Below are 25,645 nucleotides of genomic sequence, written 5' to 3'. Positions count from 1 at the left end.
TCTGTTAGGTGGAGTGAGGGTTTTGTGAAATCAATCTTTGATTAAAATCTACTTTTCAGTCAAAGTGAAACTCTAGGTTGCATTATTCATTTATTGCCTTGTTCCAGGATTGTGCAAGAGATGGGGATTAAATCATATTTGCTATTATGTCTGAAATTGCATTGACAGCTGCCGAAAATTAACACTGTGTAGTCAGGGATGTGTGCGTCAGTCAAAGTCAAAGTCAAAGTGTTTTTTATTGTCATTTCAGCTATATACAGAGTACACAGTGAAACGAAACAACGTTCCTCCAAGGACCATGGTGCACATAAACACAGTGTAGACAGAACAATAGTGCAACAGTACAAAAGTGCAGACAGACAATACAACACAATACAGACAAAGAATAATAAATAACAAGACAGTGTGCAAATTTTGCAGTGTGCAAAAAAGACCAGGTGAGGTAGTAATTACTCTATTACACAGTGTGCAATAGAGTCCAGTGAGGTAGTAGGGTTTTTAGTGCTTTCCATTTTCTGGGGTAAGTGGGGTAAGAGTGTGTGTGCATGTACAGAAAAACCATCAGTTCAGTCTCTGCAGTTAAGGAGTCTGATGGCTTGGGGGTAGAAGCTGTTGCAGAATCTGGTCGTGCTGGACCGGATGCTGCGGTACCTTCTTCCCGAAGGCAGGAGGGAGAATAGTTCGTGTGAGGGATGGGTGGGGTCATTCACAATGCTGGTTGCTTTGCGGATGCTGCGGGTGGTGTAAATGTCCGTGATGGAGGGGAGAGAGACGCCGATGATCCTCTCAGCTGTCCTCACAATACGCTGGAGGGTCTTGCGGTCAGAGACGGTGCAGGTCCCAAACCAGGCAGTGATGCAGCTGCTCAAGATGCTCAGTATATGTTTTGTGTGAATCTACCCAATAAACGTTCAGAAAATCACTAAGGAAATGATTCATTGCGTAACTGTTAATAGGTTAAATTTTAAAAGACTTAATTCTTTGGTGAAGCAAAGAGTTGTCATAGCCTTTAAAATGCAGACGCCGCTCACAGAGATAACATAATCGAAACATCAAATATAACATGCCAGTGCATTGGCTCCCGTCAATAGGTGTACTGCAGTGAAGAATCCCAGCACTATCTGTTATGACTCAGGAATAATTAAAGTAAGAATCACAAAGCGGCTCACAATACAATATCACAATATGTTGCCCAAGATAACGATGATCTCATGACACAGTGATTCTGCAATACGCAATATATCACAAGACAATTCTTTGCAATACTTAACGGCATTGGTGTTACTGATGAGAATAAAATACTCTTGAATAAGCCAATACAACAAACAGACTTTACCACAGAATTAACCTATAAATTTGATTAGCGCCACCACATGGAGTAATGAAGCAGTAACTTTAGTCCTGAGGAGTGTGGTGCACCTGTGTTTCAATAAAAAATATCCATATTTGATGCCTCATATCCACAATGTATTACTGAAGTAAATAACACAATATATCACACTATCGACATTTTGACCCACACCTAGAAATAATTATATAAAATACACTGTATACAGTAGTTTTTTACAGTGCTTCAAACCAGAGCTATGCAATGTGATTATACACTATTCTTTCCTATAGTAAGAAGCAGATTAACCAATGGTTGACTTTCAAAGCTTTAAAAGTCATTATACAGAATATATGTTGACTGTACAAGCAAATATTTAAGTTTAATAAACGCAAAATCCTTTTCCTAATCCCAAAAACAGGACATATCCAAAGAAGGAGGATGTGTTTTTTGGTTTTGTGATGTCGTGGTGGATCAGTGTAAACCAAACCATTCACCATCCATTTGAATAAGTGTAATATGACTTTGTATATTTAAATGCTTGGGTCAAAACACAAAGTTGTAAATAGGTGTATAAAACATCATCTGGGCATTTTTTGTTTGTTTGTTTTTGCCCCAGCCAGCTTTTTTGTAGGAAATACTAAAGACATGCAACAAATCTAGTAATTCCTTTCCACAGCACACATTACATTAGTCTGTAAGCACATGCTTTCAAAGTGATGTAATGTACAGTACATGCTGTTTGAGCTGGAGCTCGATGGGTTCTGGAACGAGACAAGACAAGAGAACAGCTACCAGTAGGCCACGTTCTGAGTGATTCTCTCAGTTGCTCAGTTCTCATATAATCACTTACTTTTTGTGTTCATTTCTCCGGATTTTCCCTCACCTTCTTAAGCCTTTCTCCACGATTACTAAATATTTACCGAGGAGTTCAGTGAGGACGCCCATTTAACACTTGGTGGCCGTTCCTCAAAGCCGTGGCCGGCTTTGATAGTGAAGAGCTTGATGGAGTGTGGAGACAGTGAGAGTCCAGTGTTTACTCAAACTCTACCTCCAGGATTTTAGGAGCGCTGGTCTCCGTCAGCGAGTGACACTTTACAGGGAGAAATGCTTTAATGTATATACTGTACTCATTTGCCGCTGGAGGGGAGGTGGGGTAGCTGTTTGACCGTGGCTGACACTCGGGGCTTTGCCAGTGTTGCCTGCTAGTGGCCAAGCCCTTGAGATGTTTTAAAAGCATCTTGTTAATGTGTGAAAAGTTGCTTTGTTTATAAATGCCCCCCAAATTGAGCGGGAGTTGAGTCATTGGAAAATGGCCCTGGATCGGCCGTGATGGATGCTCTGTTTGCTTCAGTGCCTTTTAAAGGGGAACTGGCTTTTCAAAGGAGTCTGTAACCTTTCCTCATACCAAAGCTCCGGCTTTAGAGCAGGACTCCAAGCGTTTACTGCCGACAGTAAGAGTCGGGTTTGTGTATGAAGGCCTTGCAGTGAGCACTTCAATCTTTCAACTTGCACTGCCCCAAGTGCAGGTGTATTAATCTTAGGAGCTATTGCCTATGATAGTGGATCACTCTTGGTACTAATTTGTGATTTTGAGTTGTTGCCTCTCTTGGCATGGCTTCCAACTGGCATATATTTTATCAAGATAATTCTCTCTCGCACACACACAGCAAGAGCTTCTCAGGAACAATGAAATACAACTGTCATGATATCATGATACGAGGGACACTAACAGCTCACCGATATGTACAGGACATCCTCATCCTGTGGTCACATGTGTTTCCTCTCATGGCAGGGCTTCCAGCTACCACCTTTCATCAGGATAATGCTTGCCCACATACAGCAAGGGTTTCCCAGGAACGTCTCTCAGATTGTAGCACGTATTTGGAGCAGTCTTTGGACTTTGGATGACTAAGAGTCAAGAGTCAAGAGGCTTTTATTGTCATTACATCTGAGTACAGGTACACAGTGTAATGAAATTACGTTCCTCCGGAACCATGGTGCAACATGGAACAACAAGCAATAGACAACATAAAGTGCAGGAGTGACGACAGTGCAACGTAAAATTATAAAATTATAACACTAAATAACAATAAATACCATAAATACAAAAGACGAGACAATTTAAAGACAGGTGGGGTGGGGTTCAGTTCTGTCTCTGTGCGTTGAGAAGTCTGACTGCCTGGTGGATGAAGCTGTTGCAGTCTAGTAGTGGAGGCTCGGATGCTCCTGTATCTTCTGCCGGACGGCATCAGAGCGAAGAGTCTGTGTGAGGGATGGACTAACATAGCCATCTAAATAATTTCATGCTCGGACGCCGAGTGGTCCAGCGATCTAAAGCGCTGCCACTATGAGCGGGAGGTTGCAGGTTCAAAACACAGAGTTGTAAATAGGTATATAAAATCGGAACCGCGTCACTGTGCGCGCTGGCTACTCAGCACTGCTGCATCAGCAGCAGCTCGAAAAGAGGCGGTGGCTGGCTTCACATGTAGCGGAGGAGGCATGTGCTAGTCTTCACCCTCCTGGTGTGTTGGAGCATTACCAGTGATAGGGGGAGTCCTAATGAGTGGGTTGGGTAATTGGCTGAGCAAAACTGGGGAAAAAAATGCTGAAAATTATAAAAAATAAAATAATATCATGCTCAAACTCATACAACAAATATCCTATCTTCCTACAGTAGTGCACTTAGGCTGTTTGGAGAGCAATAAAACTGGCACCTACTTACTGCATGGCATGGGGTTTGTACATTCTAGTAGATGTGTAGCTAAACCTAAAAAACAAAAACATAAATGAAGGGAACAAATTCAAGTTAATTTATTATTTTATTTTATTTTTTTACAAGTTGTGCAATCATTGACAACGGTTTACTTTGTTTCGTACCATTACATACAGTTATTTATTTTTTTAAATACTATTGCAATGGGCACCTATAGGGCACCACATCACATTTAATTCACTTTTGGGCACCCTTTGAGACACCGTCTATAGTAGATGTGGCATAGAAGACATTTAATTTTGCACTGTTCCCTACTGGAAGGGAAGAAGGGCACCCATGGATGGGACCTCATGAAGACACTTCATCACAATTTCTTTATCTAAATGGCACGTCATTATTATTCATTGCAAGGAGCCTAGTGGGCACCTAAAGACTTTGTCCCCACAAAAGGACAGCAAGTAGGGGACTTTTTCTCTTCTCTGCTATTCTAGTGGGCATTAGAAGTGACAATTTTTTTAACCTATAGGGGTATCAAGGGGGGGCAGTTGCCCACCCTTGAGTCCATTGGTGTCTTTTTATGAGACGTAAAAAAATGGCATGTAGACTTAAAATATACAGCTCTGGAAAAAAAAGTATGACATTACATATTTTAACAAAAATGGACGAATATGGATGAACTGAACTGCTGAACTGCTTAAATTGTTACACCAGGAGTGGCATAAAGTTATACAAAAGCAGTGTGTAAGACTGGTGGAGGAGAATATGCATAGATGCATGAAAACTGTGATTAAAAACCAGGATTATTGCACTAAATGTTGATTTCTGATTTTTTTTAAACTTTATGAATATGATCATGTTTTCTTTCTTTGTTTTTTTTTTATTTGGAATTTGGGAAACATATTGTCCATAGTTTAAAGAATAAAACAACAATTGTCAATTTTATTCAATTTTAACATATACCTATTAATAGAAACTGAAGTGGTGTCTTATTTTTTTTCCAGAACTGTATGTGTGTTTGGGTTTTAGTGTTTAAGTACTTACGCTATAGATAAATAAAACTTTTTTTTCTTCCAACATTCAATCCAGTTATTTTGTCCAGTATCAGACTGATACAGATACTGCAGTCTGCAATCAGACCCTTACTGCCTATGGGCAGTAAACTAAACTTCATAAGGAAAGACCTTCATGAATGTAATCTACCTGAACAGTCAGTCTAATCAGGAGATCTGCTTCCACTTTCCTCATACAGGCCGTCAGCACACTGAGGCTCTTTTCAGAGAGCTGGATGATTGATGTCTTCTTTATTCTGCCAGCAAAGTTACACAACAACCAGGGAAGTAGAGGTCACCATTCAAATTTTATGCAAAACATGTAAATATATGAAAATCCCATTTCAGCAGGCGGGCAGGAGCATGTCCCGCAGCCTGGGGTGATTGTGGGACAACTGTTTCTTCCCAGCTGGTGGTGTTTCTGGAATTCCACAAACCGTCTCTCAGAGGAAGAGCCGTCCAGAGGTAGTCAGTGACAGTTACCACCTAGCTGATTGAACATCACCCAGACAGCTTCAACAGCTGCTGCTGCTGCCCTCACTGTAGCCACAACAAACAAGAGCATTACTTTTTTTCCCAATAAAGCTGCTTCTAACAGAAGCCTTTTTATCTTTCACATCAAGCAGGTATGCTTTATTTCACACTGCTTGTTATTACACATTTTACTGTTGATGCTTTTGAACAGTGGTAAGGCAAATACTGTTAAATCATTAACTCCTTGTTTTACAATTATTGACCTTATGGCTTTTTATCCTGTAACTATTTTTAAACCTTTATTTAACCAGAAGGTTTTTTTCAGTAGCTGGCGCCAGCACTGATACTTCAATCTCTGGTATTGGATTGCTATTGGTATTGGCAGATACTCAATGTGGTCAACACCAGTCCTGCTGGAAAATGAAATCCTTATCTCCATAAAAGTTGTCAGTAGCAGAGGGAAGCATGAAGTGCTGTAGGATTTTGTGGGAAAACAAAACTGCACTGACTTTAGACTTGATAATAAAACACAGTGGATCAACACCAGCAGATGACATGTCTCTTGGAACCATCACTGATTGGTGGAAACTTCACACTAGACCTCAAGCAGCTTGGACTGTGTGTCTCTCCACTCTTCCTCCAGACTCTGCTCCCTCGATTTACAAATGAAATGTAAACTTTACTGATGATCAGTGATGGTTTAGAGAGACATGTCATCTGCTGGTGTTGATCCACTGTGTTTTATTATCAAGTCTAAAGTCAGTGCAGTTTTGTTTTCCCACAAAATCTTACAGCACCTCTTGCTTCCCTCTGACAACTTTTATGGAGATGCGGATTTCATTTTCCAGCAGGACTTGGCACACTGCCCACAGTACTGCCAAAAGTACCAATTAGTCTTATATGGTATTCAAATTTCTGAGATACTGATATTTGTGTTTTCATTGGCTGTAAGCCATAATTAACAATAAAAGAAACCTAACACTTAAAATAGATCACTCTGTGTGTAATACATCTGTATAAAATATATGCTTAACACTGTCATCTAAATACAATCATGCTCAAACTGTAAAACATACTTTACTTTATTCAAAGTATAAAAACTCATTGACAAAAAAACGGAAAAACTCACTTACATGTTAGGTTACATGTTACATGAAAAATGCAAGACATGCTTCTGCCACTGCTCTATAAAAAGACTCTCAGAAGCTATTTTGGGTAGTGTACCTCTTGGTGAGAGGTCTCATGGTAGGACTTCCAATCAGCATTTTTCAGTATAATATTGCTTACACATACATACACACACACACACACACACAGCAACGGTTTTTACCAACAGATCATATCTGATTAATGGATCATCACTAATGGGTCAAACCTTTACCAATTATTGGATTACATGAATAATCATGCCAATACTTTCTTTTCCCTCTTATTAAATAAAGCTGTGGATGATACATGAGTGTACATTGCTTAACTGTTAAACAAATATTCTGCTTCCTTTTAAGAACAAATGCACTGTATATTACTCACTGATCCTTATAACAGGTTAATGACACCTCTGTGGTTAGAGTCTTAATAAAAACTTGCCCTGTTTCATACGAAATATGAATCATATGATTTACAGTCCTGATTTATGAGCATAGGATACTCTGGCATATAAACTGGAGTACATATAGTTTTAGGTTCTGGTCGTTTAGCATTTATGTGATAGGTTAGGCTGATGGGATATATCAGATTTATACTTTTTTTTAAATATATTTGATATTTGTTCCAGTGACTTTGACCAGTATCGGTATGATACCAATACTAAGTATTGCACTGGATTGCACATCCCTGCTATTAACTACTAGGAAACTATAGTTTATGTAGTTTTGTGAAAGAAAACGTAGATATTGTCAACATGTAAAAAGAGAAATGCTAAAAATTATCTTATATGCAGACAGGAAGGAGGACAGATGTAAAAGATGTAGTCATTTCCCCTCAGCCAATGAGCACGAGTGCAAAAGGAAGTCAGAAATATGTGAAGGAGACCTTATTTTAGGGTTTGCACTCTGACAAGGACATCTGGAGCACAGTCCAAGCACAGTACATACTGAGCTTTAAGTTTCTGAATCAGTTTCTCTGATTTTGATATTTATAGGTTTATGTTTAAATAAAATGAACATTGTTGTTTTATTCTATAAACTACAGACAACCTTTCTCCCAAATTTCAAATAAAAATGTTGTCATTTAGTGCATTAATTTGCAGAAAATGAGAAGTGGGTGAAAAAAAAAGATGCAGAGCTTTCAGACCTCAAATAATGCAAAGAAAACAAGTTCATATTCATAAAGATTTAAGAGTTCGGAAATTAATATTTGGAAGAATAACCCTGGTTTTTAATCACAGTTTTCATGCATCTTGGCATGTTCTCCTCCACCAGTCTTACACACTGCTTTTTGCCTTTACTCCTTCAAGCAGTTCAGTTTGGTTTGATGGCTTGTGATCATCCATCTTCCTTTTAATAATATTCTAGAGGTATTCAATTTGGTAAAATAAAAGAAACTCATCATTTTTAAGTGGTATCTTATTTTTGTACCAAAGCTGTATATATAAATAATCTATACTGTATAATCTCACAGCTCTAGATTGACCCTATAGTCTAACTGCTACTCATTAACTCTGAAGAGATTATGGGTCAAATCAAATAAAGGGCTCAGTGTTTCATTGCAGGAGGGGGAATAGGGGATCTCCTAACCTGCAGATGTTAATAAACAGTAAACAAATTTATGGGGAGGAGCCACAGATCAAATGTCTTGCACTATATTTAATCTGTTGCAGCTGCAGCTCAATTATGTAATTATTATGCTTTAGATCAGGGGTGTCCAAACTTTTTTTGTTGGGGGTCAGAAGGAGAAATATATTTGAAGTCACGGGCCACAGACTCTATAATAAAACAAATAATGAAATAAACCACTTTAAATAATACATTTTACTGATTACTTTCATTTACACACCATTTTTCTTGACATACTATCTTTATCTTTGACAGTGTTGTTTAAACTAAGATTTTTCAAATTAATGTTTCATTTCATGATGTCTCTTAATATTAAACTCCTTAATTACGGCAACCTTTAGACTCTTTTGCCCTTTTTCTGCAGAACAACTGAACACTTTCTTCGCATTTAGACTCTTTGGCCCGTTTTTCTGCGCTACAACTGAACACTCTCTCCGCTTTTAGACTCTTTGGCCCGTTTTTCTGCGCTAGAACTTCACTCTCTCCGCATTTAGACTCTTTGGCCCGTTTTTTGCGCTACAACTTCACTCTCGCCGCTTTTAGATTCTTTGGCCCGTTTCTGACAACTAGTGTCCAAACTTTGAATCTCACATTATAAAAACCTGCTTAACAGCGGGCCAACTTTCATTCTATTTCTAAAATACCGTAGATTGGACACCCCTGTTTTAGAGCATCAAATTTATATATGTGTTTTTGATCAAACTAAGATGCAAGCTTAAACATTTTGAAAAAATAATAAAAAAAACCATCCTGTAATTAGTTACTGCAGAATTTTAGTTGATGTCAGGCTGATTTTACAGTCTTCTTTATTTTTGCTATCTTTCTGACTACTATCTTGGATCAGACCACATCTAGGAATTCCCCCTCAGGGGCAGCCATCCTCCAGTCTGTTTCTGGTTTGGTTCTGTCGTTTCTGTTTCCGTGCTATCCGAAAAGAAAAGAGGGAGCTATTTTCACTGGAGGAAGGGTGGAGAGGAGCCTGTTATTTAGGCTTTCGCTGTATCCTGCGGGGCATGTGGCCGGTGATTGAGAGCTCGAGGATATCCAGTGTGTCTGAGAGTCAGCGGCGGAAATGCACGCAGGCCGGAGTCTAAGCAAAATTTGTGAGCGTCTGTTTTTGAGATTGATGAGATAATCTATGGAGGCATGCGCTCGGGAGAGAGTGATCGCCCAGTTAGTACACGTTTTTGTAATGGGACGCGACAGGCGGGATGAGTTTGTTGTAATCACAGCCAATTAGCTTTTACAACCCATGGTGTATATACATGAATATATATAGAACTGGGCTGAGGCCGTAGGCTGTGTGTGGATGGGCTTGCGTGGTGTCCTGGTTTCCTCCCCCACGTTACATCGCCAAGCAATGGAATGTAATCCATCTCACCACTTGCCATATTTGGATGCTTATAAATCAGCCATGGTGTCTCTTCCTGTTTGCTGGTGCTGACCACATTGTGTTTGCTTACCCCACCATGAAGGTCACCACCACCATCATCATCATCATCATCATCATCATCATCATCATCATCATCATTTTTTGGCTTTGATGTGAATTGTCACGCTCATTTATGATGCACATAGACATATTTAACACATCTTCATCAACACAGCTCGGTCCATTACAGGCTAAGGCCCAATCCCTTTCACCCCTTGACCCTATACCTTACCCCTACCCCTCTGTTTTGCGTGTGCACACCGAGGGGTAGGGGTGTCCTGATTCTTGTTAGGTTGGAGGGGTAGGTTAGGGGAAGTGATAGGGCTTGTTAGCCCTTCAAATGGAGATTTTCCAGATGCAAACTTCAAATGAAACCAACAAATGTAAATATTTTCCTTGTAAAAAGTGACGATTAGCAGTATATTACCATAGTTTAATGTGCAGTTTCAATGTTTTATGGCTAAATTCTTCATAACAAGCATAACAAAGATTGCTAGTAGTTTGTCTCTGTAGCTAGCTAGCTAATCCATGCTAATTTTAACTCCCATCACAGAGGAATTAAGAAATGGACAATAATAATTCATTTCTACTCCACCATCTCCCCCCTTTCTGAAGACATACAATAAAATACTCCCTAAAGTTAACTAGTGAACCAGCAGCAGCCAGATTACTGAACTTCAGCACTCCTGATAACGAATCGGGTGCTTGAAGGGTTGTCCCAATCCTTAGGGGGAGGGTTTCACCCCTTCCCTGTATAACTCTGTTCCAAGGGGAAGGGGTACTCTCAAAAATAAGGGGTAGGGGTAAGTGGTAGGGGTAGGGCCAGGGGATGAAATGGGATCAGGCCTTGGTCTACATATTTAGAGAGTATCACGTGTGTGCTTTGCTGCTGGTACGAGGGGATCAGGCACAGTATTACTGCTGGAGTTTTTAAACACTGTGTCCTCTCACTGTCCTCCACTCTATTACACACTCCTACACACACCTACAGCTGATCCACCCTGTATATAAAGTAAAGTCAGAAACAGAGTCTGTTACAATGCCAAGCATTGGAATGTGATCCATGTTACTACTTGCCAAATTTGGATGCTTATAAGTAGGTATTGGAGTTCATGCCTATTTGCAGGTTTGTTCACCCCACCCTTAGGTCATTAGTTATCATCATTTACATTATCATTTTCATTATCATCATCATCCTCGCAGCTTTTTTTTTTTTTTTAACAAAGCATGTTTGGTTTTTTGTTTGGTTTTGGTTTGGATTTGACTTGCCACCCTCGTTTATGATGCACGTTGACACGTTTAACACACTGGTGTAGGAGGAGGCTTCGTTCTTATTGCTTTCTAATTTGCCATCGCCTGCGTCCTCATCGACCCGACTCGGCCAATTACAGAGGCACCGTCTAAATATTTAGGGAAAAGTTGCCCAGGCCTCGGAACCTCTCTGTACTAGCTCTCGCTTTGAACCTCACGGTCAACAAGACTTGCACTGATCTCCAGCCAGCGCTCCAGCCCTCAATCAGCTGTTCTGGCCTGATTGCCTCCCACTCCCTCTATCCCAACGTGTTGGAGGCAAAAAAGTGGGCAGTGGCGGAGGGTGGGTTTTTTTTGGAGAACGTGAAGCAACACGAAGAGGCTTTAGGCAAAAGGTGTTTACATTCCATCCAGCGTGCAGGTAGATATCCGTCCACAATTGTAAATTAAGTCTTTATTTATATCCAGACAAATTTGAGAGCAGTGAATGTAATAAATCATAGAGGACTCGTTTGGGACAATTTACTGGAGAGTGTTTGGGGGAGGGGGAGGCTGAGAGGAGGGAGCGGAGGAAACCTTCAAAGCACATTCCTGGTTTTTCCGTTTACCGTGTGTTATTTGCACAACACAAGCACTGTGATTCCATTGACGGGTGTTATGACTGATCGCTGTGTTTCGTCTCCCACTGTTTGATGAGTCCCAATTGAGGCTAATCATTTTCCCAAGCTCCCACTCATTCTGACCTCCTGCAAACTCAGACGGAGAAAGATCAACTACCTCTCCACCTTCTTACCTACAGTTGCGCTGTACCCGCTGTTAGTGCTTATGGGCATGTCTGTACACTGTGTGTGACCAGCTTTGTACTGTAATCAGGCAGTTATTTCCAGTCAGACATGATAAATGATTAAATAGAGAAAAATTTCAAGGTCAGATTGGCATTTCAGAAACATATTTAACATCACTAATATAAAAAACTCATAAAAACAAACTCTACATGAATAGTTTATAGCATTTGTCTCAATACTGCACAAAAACATATAGTTTTTCAGCTTGTTATAGCTACTGCGCTTGCGCAGATCTCCACAACAAAGGGGACTTCCCTACTAGCACACTGATTCTTCTCCAGTCTCACTGATTGGAGCTTTTTTAAAAGAGCGAATCTCTAATTAATAAACAGCTGCTTCCTTCATTAATATTGTCTTTGGTACCATCTCTCATTGGTCCATCTCTCTCCTTCTCTCTTTGGATTCCATGCCATGTTTCTGCTCCCACATCTGCTCCATGCTTCACTTTGACTGTCCCTCAGGCTGTGCCACCCAGCTAGCTGCCTCTGAACACAGGGCAGGGGATGCCAACAGAGTCTGAGTCAGAGTGCTCCCAGAGAGCAGCTGGGAATACACACACAGCATACAGGCACACGGACACACACACAGACACACATTCAGAGCAGCTGGATCCCACCCTCAGCTTCCAGCATCTGATAATATCCCTCTTTCCAGCATGATAGAGCAGTAAAAGAGGGGGAAACGAGAGTAGGGTGGGGGACAAGCTCGTTCATGGAAAGATAGATAAGGTACTGTAATGGACGTCTTCATCTTAAAGCTATTTGCTAATTTCTCCAGCCTTACAGATACTGTATCACAGTAAAAGTGAGTGATTTTGATCATGTATGATTATCACGTCTGTGGAATTTGGTGTAGTCACTTTTGTTGATGGAGTGCTAGCGTGTGTTGTGCTGGAGCAAGTAGATAAAACACACACTAGCACACCATGCGGCAGTGCTGCTGGAGTTTTTAAACACTGTGTCCACACTGTACAGTACAGTGCACAGTGAGTTTAAAAGCTCCACCAGAGTTACACAGTGCAGTAGATGCATCCCTTGCCATTCTTCGTATTCTAGTGAGAGTAAGTGAATGTTAACATGATTCTGAAGCTGCTATTTAAAGGTAACATTGTTCATAATGCTGCTTTTAGGTGCTCAGGTAGGGTTTACCTGGTGTGGGCTAATATTCAACATTATACTCCGATCAGATTAGCAGATTGGGAGACATTCCATTCTGTCTCTCTCATAGGTCACAGAATTTTATGTGGGTGTTGGAAGGCAGGAATGCCAAATCAATGTGATTTTGCAAACCGTCAAACATATAAGAAGTTCCTGTGCAGAAATATAATGTGGAGGAGCCTGTTTTAAGTTGGCTGCCTGAATCTCTCTCTTTTTTTTTTGTATTTAGCTTAGCTATTTTTTGCAACTAATACATTTTTATAATGCTTTCTCATAACAAAATACTAAATATACATTGTTTATCCAAATAAACACACTTTAAACTCTTTTAACCTCTTCTAATAACCTATGGGCACCATGTCAAATGCCATTTAGTATTATTGGGATGAGTTTGGGGTGGTTAATGCAATAAAATCAACATAGAAATGTTCAAAATTGAATAGAAAGCCTTTTTTCCTAGATAGTAAAACAGTTACTCAACAGAAGCAGAATAAACTGTTTTTTAGTACTTTTATTTTAGGAAAAACAATTAAAAATGTGTAAAAAGCATTGCTTTTATCCATATAGTGACAAAGGAGACACACTACTCTAGTTGTACTCAAGTTTGTGTTGTTGGTGTGGTGCAGTGAATAACACCATCACTATAATAGCTATAATGAGCTATACAATAAGAGACTGGGGTTCAAAAACTCTTCCAAAAAGACTCCTTGGGCAAGACTCATAACAATACATTAGCCAACCTCTGAATATGAATAACCTATAAACAAAAGCGTCAGCTAAATGCCCTAAATGTAGTGTAATGTACTTTAACTCTACATCCATACAGTAGCTTTCTATTTAATGTCTAATGTTCTACAATTGGGAAAGCACTGTGTGTTACTTGCAGCAGATAAATTTAGACATTTACCATTCATCAGAGTGTCCATCAACCACTTGAGAAAGAGTTTGAGGTTATGCATGTTGCAAAGATATGGTCCAAACCAGTTCTGCTCACGTCTACTGTGTCCTCCCACCCATCAGAGAGAACCAAGTGCCACCCAGGCCGAGTTACTGTACAGACTGGACCCCAGTGGCCCACTGTCCCCACCCCACTGTAGAGCTTGCGGGCCCCTTTGATGGACCACGGTCACGGCTCCAAATTACACCTAATGTGGGGTAATAGCCCCATGAGGATGGCAGCCTCGCTGTGGTCAAGCCGCAGCAAGCCGCAGAGGGCAGGGCGAGGAGGACACGGGGTCGTGTTGTATGGCGCTGCCCCTCATACGTGATCATCAGGGCTGCAATTAGGATGGCCCCGTGCCCAATTAACATGTGCCGCTCTTTCTGTAGGAAAGAACACAATGGGAGTGGCGAGGAAACAACTGGGCACTCTTTCTGCGGTCACTCTCTCTGTTCCTCATTCTCTCACCAGTTGTCTTGCTCACCCACATGTATGTGCTTTCCGTACCAGTTTCACTGTTGGGTAATCTGTCTCTCTCTTTCTTTCTTTTTTATTTTTCTCTTGCTCTTTCCCTCCTTCTTTAATGCTATGAAATTAATGGGTATAGGTAGCCCAACTGTTACTAAAAAATGTTATTTACTGATTCCATGTGGTCCCCACATGTGGTTGCCCACCAGGGTCAGTGATGGGACTGGAAGGGGTTAGGCATGGGCCCGTCTGGTTTGTCCACTGGTCATAAGGCTAAGATAAAACCCATTAGGAAGGGCAAACTGGGAACACATATAAACACTCTCAGAAACGATGCCAACCTAGAACACACCTAGCCCATGTTCCTCCTACAATACCAGTTTGGACGCACCTTAAATTTAATTGTTATAAGATGTTCAGTATTGTAGGTAAATACTAAGGCCATCCAAACTATTAAGAATAACATATGGAATTATTTCAGAAACAAAAAAAGTGTTAAACAAGCCAAAATATGTTTTAGATTTTACATTATTCAAAGTAACACCTCTTGCTTAGATGACAGCTTTGTACATTTTGGCTGGATTTTTTCAGTCAGCTTCATGAGAGTCAACTAGAATGGCTTTCAGTTAACAACTGTGCCCTGTCAAGAGTGAATTACTTGAATTTCTTGAGAGCATCAGTTAAAAGAAAAAATACTTGTAAATGAAGGTTAGACAATTCGAACATTTCAAGAACTTTCCTCAAGAATTAAGTATCCTCAAGTGCAGTCACAAAGACCATTAAATGATTAAACTGACTCTCATCAGGACTGCCCCAGGAAAGCAAGAGCAATAGTTACCTCCACAGAATAAGTTCATTTTCTGAGTTACCAGCCTCAGAAACTGCAAGTTAACAGATGTAGCAAACAATGTAGAATAAAAGATGATAAAAACGTTAGCATTGGAAGGTGTATCCAAACTGGTATTTGGACTGGTACAGTAAGTAAACCCCATCAGAGGATGTTGGCTGGGAAATTAGCTCTCATCCTATTGCAGGATGCTACCAGCACTGGAGGGTGAAGCCAATGAGTTCCTGGTTTCTGGAGGAAAATGTTACCAGTTCTGTAATTCTAGGTAACAAATATTAACACATTACTCAAGGCCCACGTCCACCTGGAACCCACCTAGCCGATGTTTTACCCATTAACCCCATTGAGCATCTTGGCTTTAACCAATAAGTGGAACAAGTGAACATTCTAATGAAGGCGTCCAGCTACTTTATGAAGCACCTGTTGCTGACAGTTGTGCAAATGCACACACATCTTGTATATTCCCTTTAGTATCTGCCAATAAAATAGAGCTCTCTGGAGCAGATAAAACAACCATAAACCTATTGGCACCATGCCTAATGTCAGACATGATCTATAGAAGGGTTTGAAGCATTGGGTTGTGGATAAGTGGAACTCTGTTCTGTGGAATGATGACAGAGGTCCATTTAATAGTTTTAGATGGGATGAGTTGGGGAGTTGGGGATGTGGTAGGATGTTGGTCATCAAATATCTTGACTCTAAACCTAGTTGCTGAATGCAATCAGATCCTTACAGCAATGATTTTTAGAGCTCCAACAAAAGCAAAATAATTAGTTTTGTGATACCCTTGATTTTGGAACAAACCATAGACGAGCAGGTGTCCAAATACTTTTGTCCATATAGAATTGTATACTAGCTTTCATGGTTAGTTTTTGTAGTGTTACATCATTAAACACAACTGATTCTAAGTCTCTTTCTCTTTCTCTCTCTCTCTCCCCTTTTTTCTCTCTCTCTCTCTCTCGGCCTGCCGCTCTCCTATGTCCCTCTCTTATCCACTCTCTGCCACCCATGCCGACAGCTGCCCACTTGGCAAATGCCTTGGCATGCAGTAATTAGTGTAAGGGTGGTAGAGGGCACTGTGAGGGGGGTACAGTTTTGTTTTGGAGAGGGAATAGTGGGTGTGCTGTGTCCAGCTGGCTGTTCCTAGCCAAACAGGCTGGGCTTTGTGAAGTCCGACAGCTGCATAGAGACTGTGAGTGTGTGTGAGAGTGTGTATCTGTGAGGTGTGCGCATGTATCAGTCCACGCTTGTCTAGAAAAGAAAAAAGAATATGTGGGCATTATGTCATTCTGGGTCTCTTTGTCAGTGTGAATGTGTGCTTTTGTGTGTGTGCGTTTGCGTGTACGTGTTGGGGTGTGTGTGTGTGTGTGTGTGTGTGTGTGTGTGTGTGTGTGTGTGTGTGTGTGTGTGTGTGTGTGTGTGTGTGTGTGTGTGTGTGTGTGTGTGTGTAATCCTTATAACGTGGTGACGTAACCCACAAAGGGCCTGCTGCAGAGGCTGGAGCTCTTTTAATCCTTGGAGGTCACAGTTATGGACAAAAGCATACATTACAAAATGAATTACAGTATTTCTCACTTATAGCTCATTGAAATGAGTAAAGAAAGTCTTTGGAAAGATTTTTGAATATCATATGCGTTTACTGGATTAAAAATATATTATAGATGTTTGATTGTATCAAATATGTATTTGATTAAAAAAATATATTTTGTTTTATTTTTGGCACATTTCAATTATTACTTCCCATCAGAATGGGCAAAAAACATCAGATTAAATTAGCTTTATTTATATAATTTCCCAAATTGCTTTATACTTCATTTAAAAAAAAACATTCAGATAGTTTAGGTTTAAGCACCTATTTCTGAAACAGATGTGGACGTGCACACACACAGCTTGTCGATTACCTGTAGAAAAGTATTACACTAATAGAACAGGACTGTCCAGAGCACAAAAATATATTTTGGCACCTTTTGGCATGATGCCAAATTCTATTGGTGCAGATTAAATGGTAAGAGTTGGAGATGAGGTGAGGTTGTAGTTAGGGGGTGTGCCATATCATATCATATGCAATAATATCGCCAACATTTTTGAATATGAAGATATCTACTTGAGACTGATTATATTTGTCCAGTTTCATTTATTTTACTTAAATCCTGGATATATATTGAAATATTTGGATTTGCATTATTATTATCATGACATTCTGGATCATTGACTTCTGTTACAAATCTGATAAAAGTCTTTTTTAAATCTGTTAGTATTTTTTAATATCATAGTTAAGGGTGTGCCATATTATATTGAATGCAATGATAAAATATATATATATTTTTATTTAGTGTTTTGTCATATTGCCAAGAGTGATGTTATTGCGAAAATACCATGAAATAATGTGATATTATTTTAGGGCCATATCTCCCACCCCATCACGATCTGTGATCGTTTATTGTGTTAGAGGTCAGGATGTTAAATGATCACTGAATACAAATTAAAACCTCACAGCAATGTTACAAGTCATTTCCAAAATATTCCCAGAAATTAGGGGTGTGCCATATCATATCGTACGCAATAATATCACCAACATTTTTGAATATGGTGAACGATATTATACCCTAAAAATATTGTGCCATATGACTCAGCCCTAATTATTACATCAGGCTGCTACTTTTTACTGTTTTTAGCACACTGTTCTCATTTTCTTTTATATATCTATATACGGAGATATTTGGAGTGCATTATTAGTATCATGACGTTCTGGATCATTGACTTGTATTACAAATCTGATTAAATTCTTGTATTTTTTAATATTTCAGTTAGGGGTGTGACATAAATCGTATGCAATAATAAAATAAAATTTTCATTTTGTTGCAGTAGTGAATTCTTGAAAAAAAAAAAAACATTAATTTATATCGCCAAGAGTATCGTTATCGCGAAAATACCATGAAATATCGTGATATTATTTTAGGGCCATATCGCCCACCCCTACCAGAAATATTAGATGTGTGATCAGCTTTGTTAGATACTGTATATTTAAGCATTGGTGTGTGTGTGTGGATTTCTTTGAAATTACACAGCCAATGCACTAGTTGTTGATAGTGTTTCTGTGCCACTGTGTCTAATTACTTGGCATATTACAAGCAATGGTGGCCAAAACTGAGCAGATTATGTTGGAATTGTTTTTTTTTGTTTGTTTTTGTTTTTTTTTCTAAATTGTAAAAAGCATGTTTGAACTGACTAAACAGATTCAGCTTACTGTTGTCTCATAAAAGTAGATTTTTTTATACTGTAAGTGCTCATAACAGTGTAGGCAACTTGTGCAAGCTATAGCATAAACTCATAAATTATCCTTTAGTTCTTAATAATTACACAACTAATACAATTTTAAAAATTATTGCATTCTAAAGATTAAAACAGATATGATTTATTTATTTTTTTACATTTGGTAACAACAGAAGCAGAGAAAGCTACAAGTCATGCCACATTGGACGGGCTGGCATGAGTCCATTATTCTACCCACTTCACCAAAATAGCAAGTCTATCTCTTTAGACTGAGTGGACATACATTCCTGGACAGACGTCCCATTGGCAGAGCATGTTTGCTACGTTAGCTAAACCCTGTTACTCTCTCTAAACTTGACCTGATGGTCCATCTCCCCTCTGCCTCATTCCCCATCGTTAAACTCAAAGCCATCCAACCAGGTGACTTTTGATACAGGAGGATCAGAACCGCCCTGCCTATCATAACTAAATGAGGGGTATAATGAAATAGATCTTGGTCGGAAGGGGGACTGGCGGCTTTGATGTGTGAATCATTGATCTGAAGGGCCTCTATCCTCTCCTCTAACAGCAATGAGTGACTTGCGGTTATGATGGGACTGAGGAAATTTGTCATAAAGCGTGGGCTGTAAAGCCCTAAAGCGCCCTTCCCTCTGCTGAGTGTGATCATAAACAGCACGGTTCTCGCTGTAGACTACTGTCGGCATTTGGAGATGAATGGGACAGAGACCATTCTTGGCTTTTCCTGGAGCTTCCTGATTGGTTGGTGGTCTTTGCGAGGGCAATCCCAAAACATTGCCTATTGAATGAAGGTAACACTGCAGTGCAGCGCCAAGTTTGACTGCACTGTTTTCATGCATTTTAAAAGGTAATGAGCATGCAATTCCATTTGTTTGTTAGAAATGCCTGAGTCACGCAAGCCGTTATCATGTGCACCTATAAAACGCTTATATGCAATCATTAAATTCCTCTTAACAGATTATTGCATCGCTGCATATAAGTGTTGATGATAATTTAATCCATCAGAGCGTGGGAATGTTGCATCTTTCTGACACACTGCCAGAAAAAAGGTACATTACAGGTAGATTTGTGTTTAACAAAATACAAACAGTGCTGATGTACTCGGGAAGATACAACATGACCCTTCAGGATCAAATGTGTTCTATAAAGTAGGAAAAACAACTGCAAAGGATACAGTACAAATATGTACTTTAATTAAAGGTACTGAAAGGGGGGGTGCCGAGTGGTCCAGCAGTCTAAAGCGCTATCACTATGAGCGGTGATTGCTGGTTCGAATCCCCGTCATGCAGCTTGCCATCAGCTGCCGGAGCCCTGAGAGAGCGCAACTAGCCTTGCTCACTCTGGTTGGGTAGATGGTGCTCTTTCCCCTAATCACTCCTAGGGTCGGAACCGAGTCGCTGAGCTTTCCTCCAAGTGCACTGTGGTGTCACTCTGTGATGCTGCATCAGTACTACAACAGTTCGAAAAGAGGTGATTGCTGACTTCACATGTGTTGTAGTCTTCACCCTCCTTGTGTTGTGGCATCACCTGTGATAGGGGATATACAGCTGACTAGCAGCTGAATGGCCTAGCTAAATTGGAAGAAAATGGGTAAAAATGGTACTAAAGACTACCTCAATTTGGTGACAAGTGGAGAGCAACAATACAACATAGCAACAGGTGATCAGTCATTTCCTATGGAAGTATCCATTTTCTTGCTGTAATTTGGTGACAAATGGCAAGCAACACTGCAACAGGGCATCTGACAACATATTGAGTTCAGACTTTCTCAGCTTTATGATACTTTTTACACTAATTGGCTCAATACATTCTTTGGCCCCAGGCTTCTGCTCTCTTCATTTTTTTCTCAACTGTGGAAACATGGAATAGAAGCTCATAGTCATTGTTTCTCCTTTTTCTGTTTTACAGGATGCATATTTGCACATTTTGAATGAAGAATGAAGCATGGAATGCCACTTAATGCAATGTAATGGAATTAAGTAATCTATAGCTTGATGGGTACTTTGCTAGATTAGCTAGCATGCTAACTGACCACTCCTTTACATGCCCATATGTGACAACCAGAGCAGCCACAAGAAAAAAACGGATGCAGTTTTGGTTGAGTTAGTAGGGTAAGATACTACATATTTTTGGACGCACATTTTTAAAGCCCCTTCTGGTTGGTCACTCCAAACTCTGAGGTGCCCGCATTCTTTTGTTCCTCCCATGCGCCCCGAGTTCAGGATTTGCAGAACGTGCACGCCTGCAAGCGCTCAAAAGTTACAGCTTGCTCATATTGTTCTGTGCACACACTGCCAGCACTCCGAAGCCGAAAACACAAAGCGAACACAGTTTGCTAACCTGGGCCCGCTTCCCCTTTTCCCTTTTAAAATATGACCCCTGGCCCTGCGCTCTCCACCGAGCCGGAGTGGGGGTCTGATTGGGGTGGGCCCACTGTCAATCCATTTAGCTTTTTTTTCTTCTTCTTCTTCTTTTTTCCCTTCTCGATAGGCTTCAATCAAACCCTCTTTGAACCCTCCCTCCATGGCGACGGTGCTAGCTGATTACCTTCCTTTGGCTATGTAAATCACTCCCACAAGCTCCATGCCGCCACAATGGGCCTTTTTAGTGGGGCGGCTCCTGAGCCTGCAAAAGGGATTATGACTGTTTAAAAAAGCCAGTCATCTCAAATCAGCCCCATTATATTGCACTTTAAGTTGCGCTGCCTCGTGTTTGTTCCTGTCTGGAGGCCATTTTGGGCCCCTTTGTAGGCCTCAGTAAAAACATCTGTTTGTCATCCATAAACGCCGTTAACAGCATTATAACATCATGATAAAAATGATGGTCCGTTCACGCCGTCCTCCCCCCCACTCAGGCCCACATGTGTCAGCGAGGCAGCGGCAAAAAAGGGGAGGATCAGAGAAGAAGTTGGCAGCAGAAGCTTTGGGGTTGTGGTTTTCTCCTCCTTTCTGGGGAAGCCCTGAGAACTCCTTGCTTGAATATTTGCAATACTTGGTGTGCCATTCTAATACGTTATCGTTTGTGTCTTGCTGGCACAGGCCACAAAAAATACCTCACCTGTAGAGACAGGCTTCAAGCAAGCAGATACAATGCAAACAAAGGGTAAAGTGCACCTGACAGGGTATTAAGGCAAATTGGAAGAACCTTGGGAAGAACAGCGCTCAGTGCTTTTGTAGGCCTGCGAGCGTAATTTACAATGTTTTGAAGGTTTGCTCTTCATCCTGGAAGAATTTATTGGGTACATCCCTTCGATTCAGTGAAACCAGGTTTACCCTCCACTGCTATCATGTTTTTGGCCCAAACTACAGAGCTGAAACCGTTCTTCTTTTAAACCACTATTGGAAAGGCCCATCATTCGCTGGCCAAAAAACATCTTAACTTGCGATCTGTAAAAAGCAACCTCCTTGCTTCCAGCGCACACGCTGGCACACACACACATATATACCCGCACACAAAGCAGGCAGGCCTATAAAAAAAAGAAGAGGGATCCTTAACCAGCAAACGAGCTTGATCCTTGACTACACAATGACCGATTCAAAGCAACACGGGCACAGCGCCGCCAGCCAACACTGGTTTCTAAATAATCGGCCGATCGGGGCCCCACACTTTGGCGCGCTCCCGGGACAAAGGAGGGAAAAGAGGCGCGAGGCCCATGTGAGCCTGGCGCATACAGAGACAGTCAGGCAGCAGCGGCAGCGTGGCTCTCCTTTAACGAGCGCTGGGCTGATTGAAAGCTCCAATTGTGGCCCGCGCCTCGGCACGCCGCTCCGGCCGCGCATTCATCCTCACTTCCTGGGGCCTTTGTACCACTAGCAAGAGCTGGGAGCAGAAGGGAGGGGGGGCACGAGGGGGTAGGGGGGGTAGAAAGGGGGCAGCCGACCCGGAACATTGGCACGACACGGTGGGCCCCCACAGGAGCGCCTCTACCATCTGCCGCAGTAATTCAGCTGCCCCGCATGCCAGAGCAGCCACGCGGCCCTGCTTACGCAACACGGCTCGCCTCGGGCCTCAGAGCAACAAAAGCCCAGAAACAAACAGTGCCAACCAGGGGTGTAAAAAAAAAAAAAAAAAAAAGCCATCAGTGCATTGCAATGCATTGGTCTGAGGGTATTAATTTGATTGGGTCGAGTGTACATTTTTTAATCGAGTACGTTGAGTATGAGGACAACTTGTTTAAACTTGTTTGAATTGTTTGTGTGTAAATTGGGGTCCCCAATATCTCCCACTGCCCAGAAAGTCTGCCATCCTAAAGCCTACCAACCCCAACCCTAAGCTCTGTAGCTTCTGGCCTTCTAAACCAGGTATGTTGGAATGAAACATAGTACCCTCCAGGGTACTAGATCTCCTGTGCCAGAGTTGATCAAGCAGATCCTCCATGATAATAAATTAAACTGATTCACATCCTAGTGAAATTTGAGAAAATGAGATTTTATGATGCTCTGAATTCCTAACAAATCATTGGGCCGAATCCTGGTGAGTACAGTGATTTACACCCTTCTGCCAACCAGCCTGAGATCTTTCCTCAGCTGCTGAAGCCTTCCTCCTTCGTTCCTCGGGAGGCCTCTTTGAGAAGCAGTGGCAGGCTTTTGAGCACCGGTGTTTGCCCTCTGTTTCCAGCGCCCCAGCTCTACAAGTGTCCATGCCTTCACAGCAGTTACCATGCCATATCCCAGCAGGATTCTCCTCGATGGAGCTTCTGTTTGCGCACATTCAGGAAAGACAAAACTTACTTCCTGGAGAGCTGAGGAGCAGCACATTGCCCTATAACTCATCTTTTCCTCGGTGACCCATAATAAACACTATTCAGAGTCTGTCTCCAAGTACATCCGAGCGAGTGCCAGCAGAGCTGCCTCTAAAGGAAACTGACTCAGTGTTTTTACTTTTGGGTGACATTCTTTCAGGATGAGTGTTTGGTGCTCCCATTTTAAGCGTGGCGTTGTAGACAGTCGCAGGACCACAGGCATGCTGCCCTTTTACTTTTGTGCTTCGTTTTCCATTGTCACTCCTCTTTTATACACCCTCTTTGAAGAACGTTTTATCACATCTGTAAAATCTTGCTTTGGAAAATCCTTTTTTTGTTGCTTTTTCCTCCTTTCAAATATGTGCCATTCACCATGTTTTGTCTGCACGCTTGTGTGGTATTTTTCACTGTGGTTGGGTGTTCTTCAATGTGGACACCCCAAATCACAGAGGTCACAAGGCCAACATGTGGAGCTGCCACCTTCTATACGTTTCTCAGTCTGTTACAAACCCCAACACTGCTTACTTGTGGGCTGAGGGCCCTTTGCCTTGACACGTGTGGGTTCTGGTGTTTTCTGCTTTCCCAAACAACTCCTGGCCATTCTCCTGCTGGGTCATGCGATGGTGGGAACATCAGGCAGTACACCTCTGCTCTTGATCTTGATTGGTTTTGCTGGGGTTGCGGAGATGCTCAGTGATCATGTGTCAGGAAAATAAAGAGAACCACATGGTTGCCCCTGCTGCTCGCCCCGCTTGGGGCCAAGCATGGCATACCCTACAACTGCTTCTGCAGGTTCAAACTCTGGGAAGATGCGTCTTCCTTTGAATTCTCTATCATTCACTTTCACTATCATTCACTTTAATAGTAGAAGCATGAATTCAATTTTTTTTTTAAAATAACAGACTATTTAAAACAGCTAAACAGACATTTTAATATTATAGCAGTCTCAGAGACCTGGTTCAATGATGAAAATACGAATAATTATGAAATAGAAGGATATAGACTATATTATATGAATAGAAGTGATAAAAGAGGTGGAGGGGTTGCTTTATTTATCGATATTAAATTAAAGTGTAAAATTAGAAATAAAATGTCAATAGCTGTTGATGGTGTAATGGAAATGATTACTGTTATAATAAATGAAAACTCTAAAAATATAATAATTAGTTGTGTGTACAGGTCACCAGGTTCAAATATTGACTTATTTACAGATAAAATAATTGAGCTCTTTGAAAGTAGTTGTAATAAAACAGTTTTTTTGTGTGGAGATTTTAATATTGATTTGGGAAGTCAAATCGATTCAAATAATATTAGAACGTTTATTAATACAATGTTTAGCTTAAGTCTTTATCCTTTAATAACCAAATCAACAAGAATTACAACCCACAGTGATACAGTTATTGATAATATCTTTACAAATATAAGAAATGAAGAGGTGCTGAGTGGGATTATGATAACTGATATAAGTGATCATTTGCCAGTGTTTACAATTTGTAAAAATAATAAGTTCAGTGAAAAAGCAGTTTTAATAAAGAAAAAAATGATAAATACATCAAAAAAAGCTTTGGATAAATTGAAAGATGATTTAAAAAGACAAAATTGGAAGGATGTGTATGTTGATGATGTAAATAGAGCATATGGTGTGTTTATGAATATTTTGGAAACCCTGTATGAAAAAAATTGTATGCAAAAAAAAGAGAAATGTTGCTGACAAGCCATGGATGACGAACGGGTTAAGGAATGCCTGTAAAAAAAAAGAATTACCTTTATTCATGTTTCTTGAAATTGAGAACAAAAGACGCAGAAGAAAGATACAAAAAGTATAAGAACAAGTTGGTATGGATTATAAGAAAGCATAAGAAGGAATATTATTGTGACTTACTAAACAAAAGTAAGGGTGATATGAAAGCAACATGGGGAGTAATGAATAGTGTTTTGAAAAATCATAAAACACCTTCAGGTATTTCACAGTATTTTGTACAAGATGACAAAGAAATATTTGATCAAATTGTTTTTTTTTTTTTTTCCAAAAATGTACTATTGTTCTTAAATATTTTTGGGATAAAAGGGGCAGATATTATAAGTTTTTTTTTCTTCTTTCTGCTGCCTTTCATTTTATTTGTGATTTGTATATTTCTTTTTCTGTAAAATTGTATTTTGTTTATAATGAAATGAATAAATCTTCTAAACTAAAAAAAAAAAAAAAAAAATCGCAATATTTTTATGTACCATAAAGCATACATGCACATAATGGATACCTTTGCTGTGGTGGTTGTGATTGTGGCCAAGATACAGTCAAGTAACACCTTAGTCTTTTGATTAGCCCCTGGCTC

This window comes from Astyanax mexicanus, chromosome 16 (assembly GCF_023375975.1).
Source record: "Astyanax mexicanus isolate ESR-SI-001 chromosome 16, AstMex3_surface, whole genome shotgun sequence".
NCBI classification, from domain to species: domain Eukaryota; kingdom Metazoa; phylum Chordata; class Actinopteri; order Characiformes; family Acestrorhamphidae; genus Astyanax; species Astyanax mexicanus.
This window is presented reverse-complemented; position numbering follows the sequence as displayed.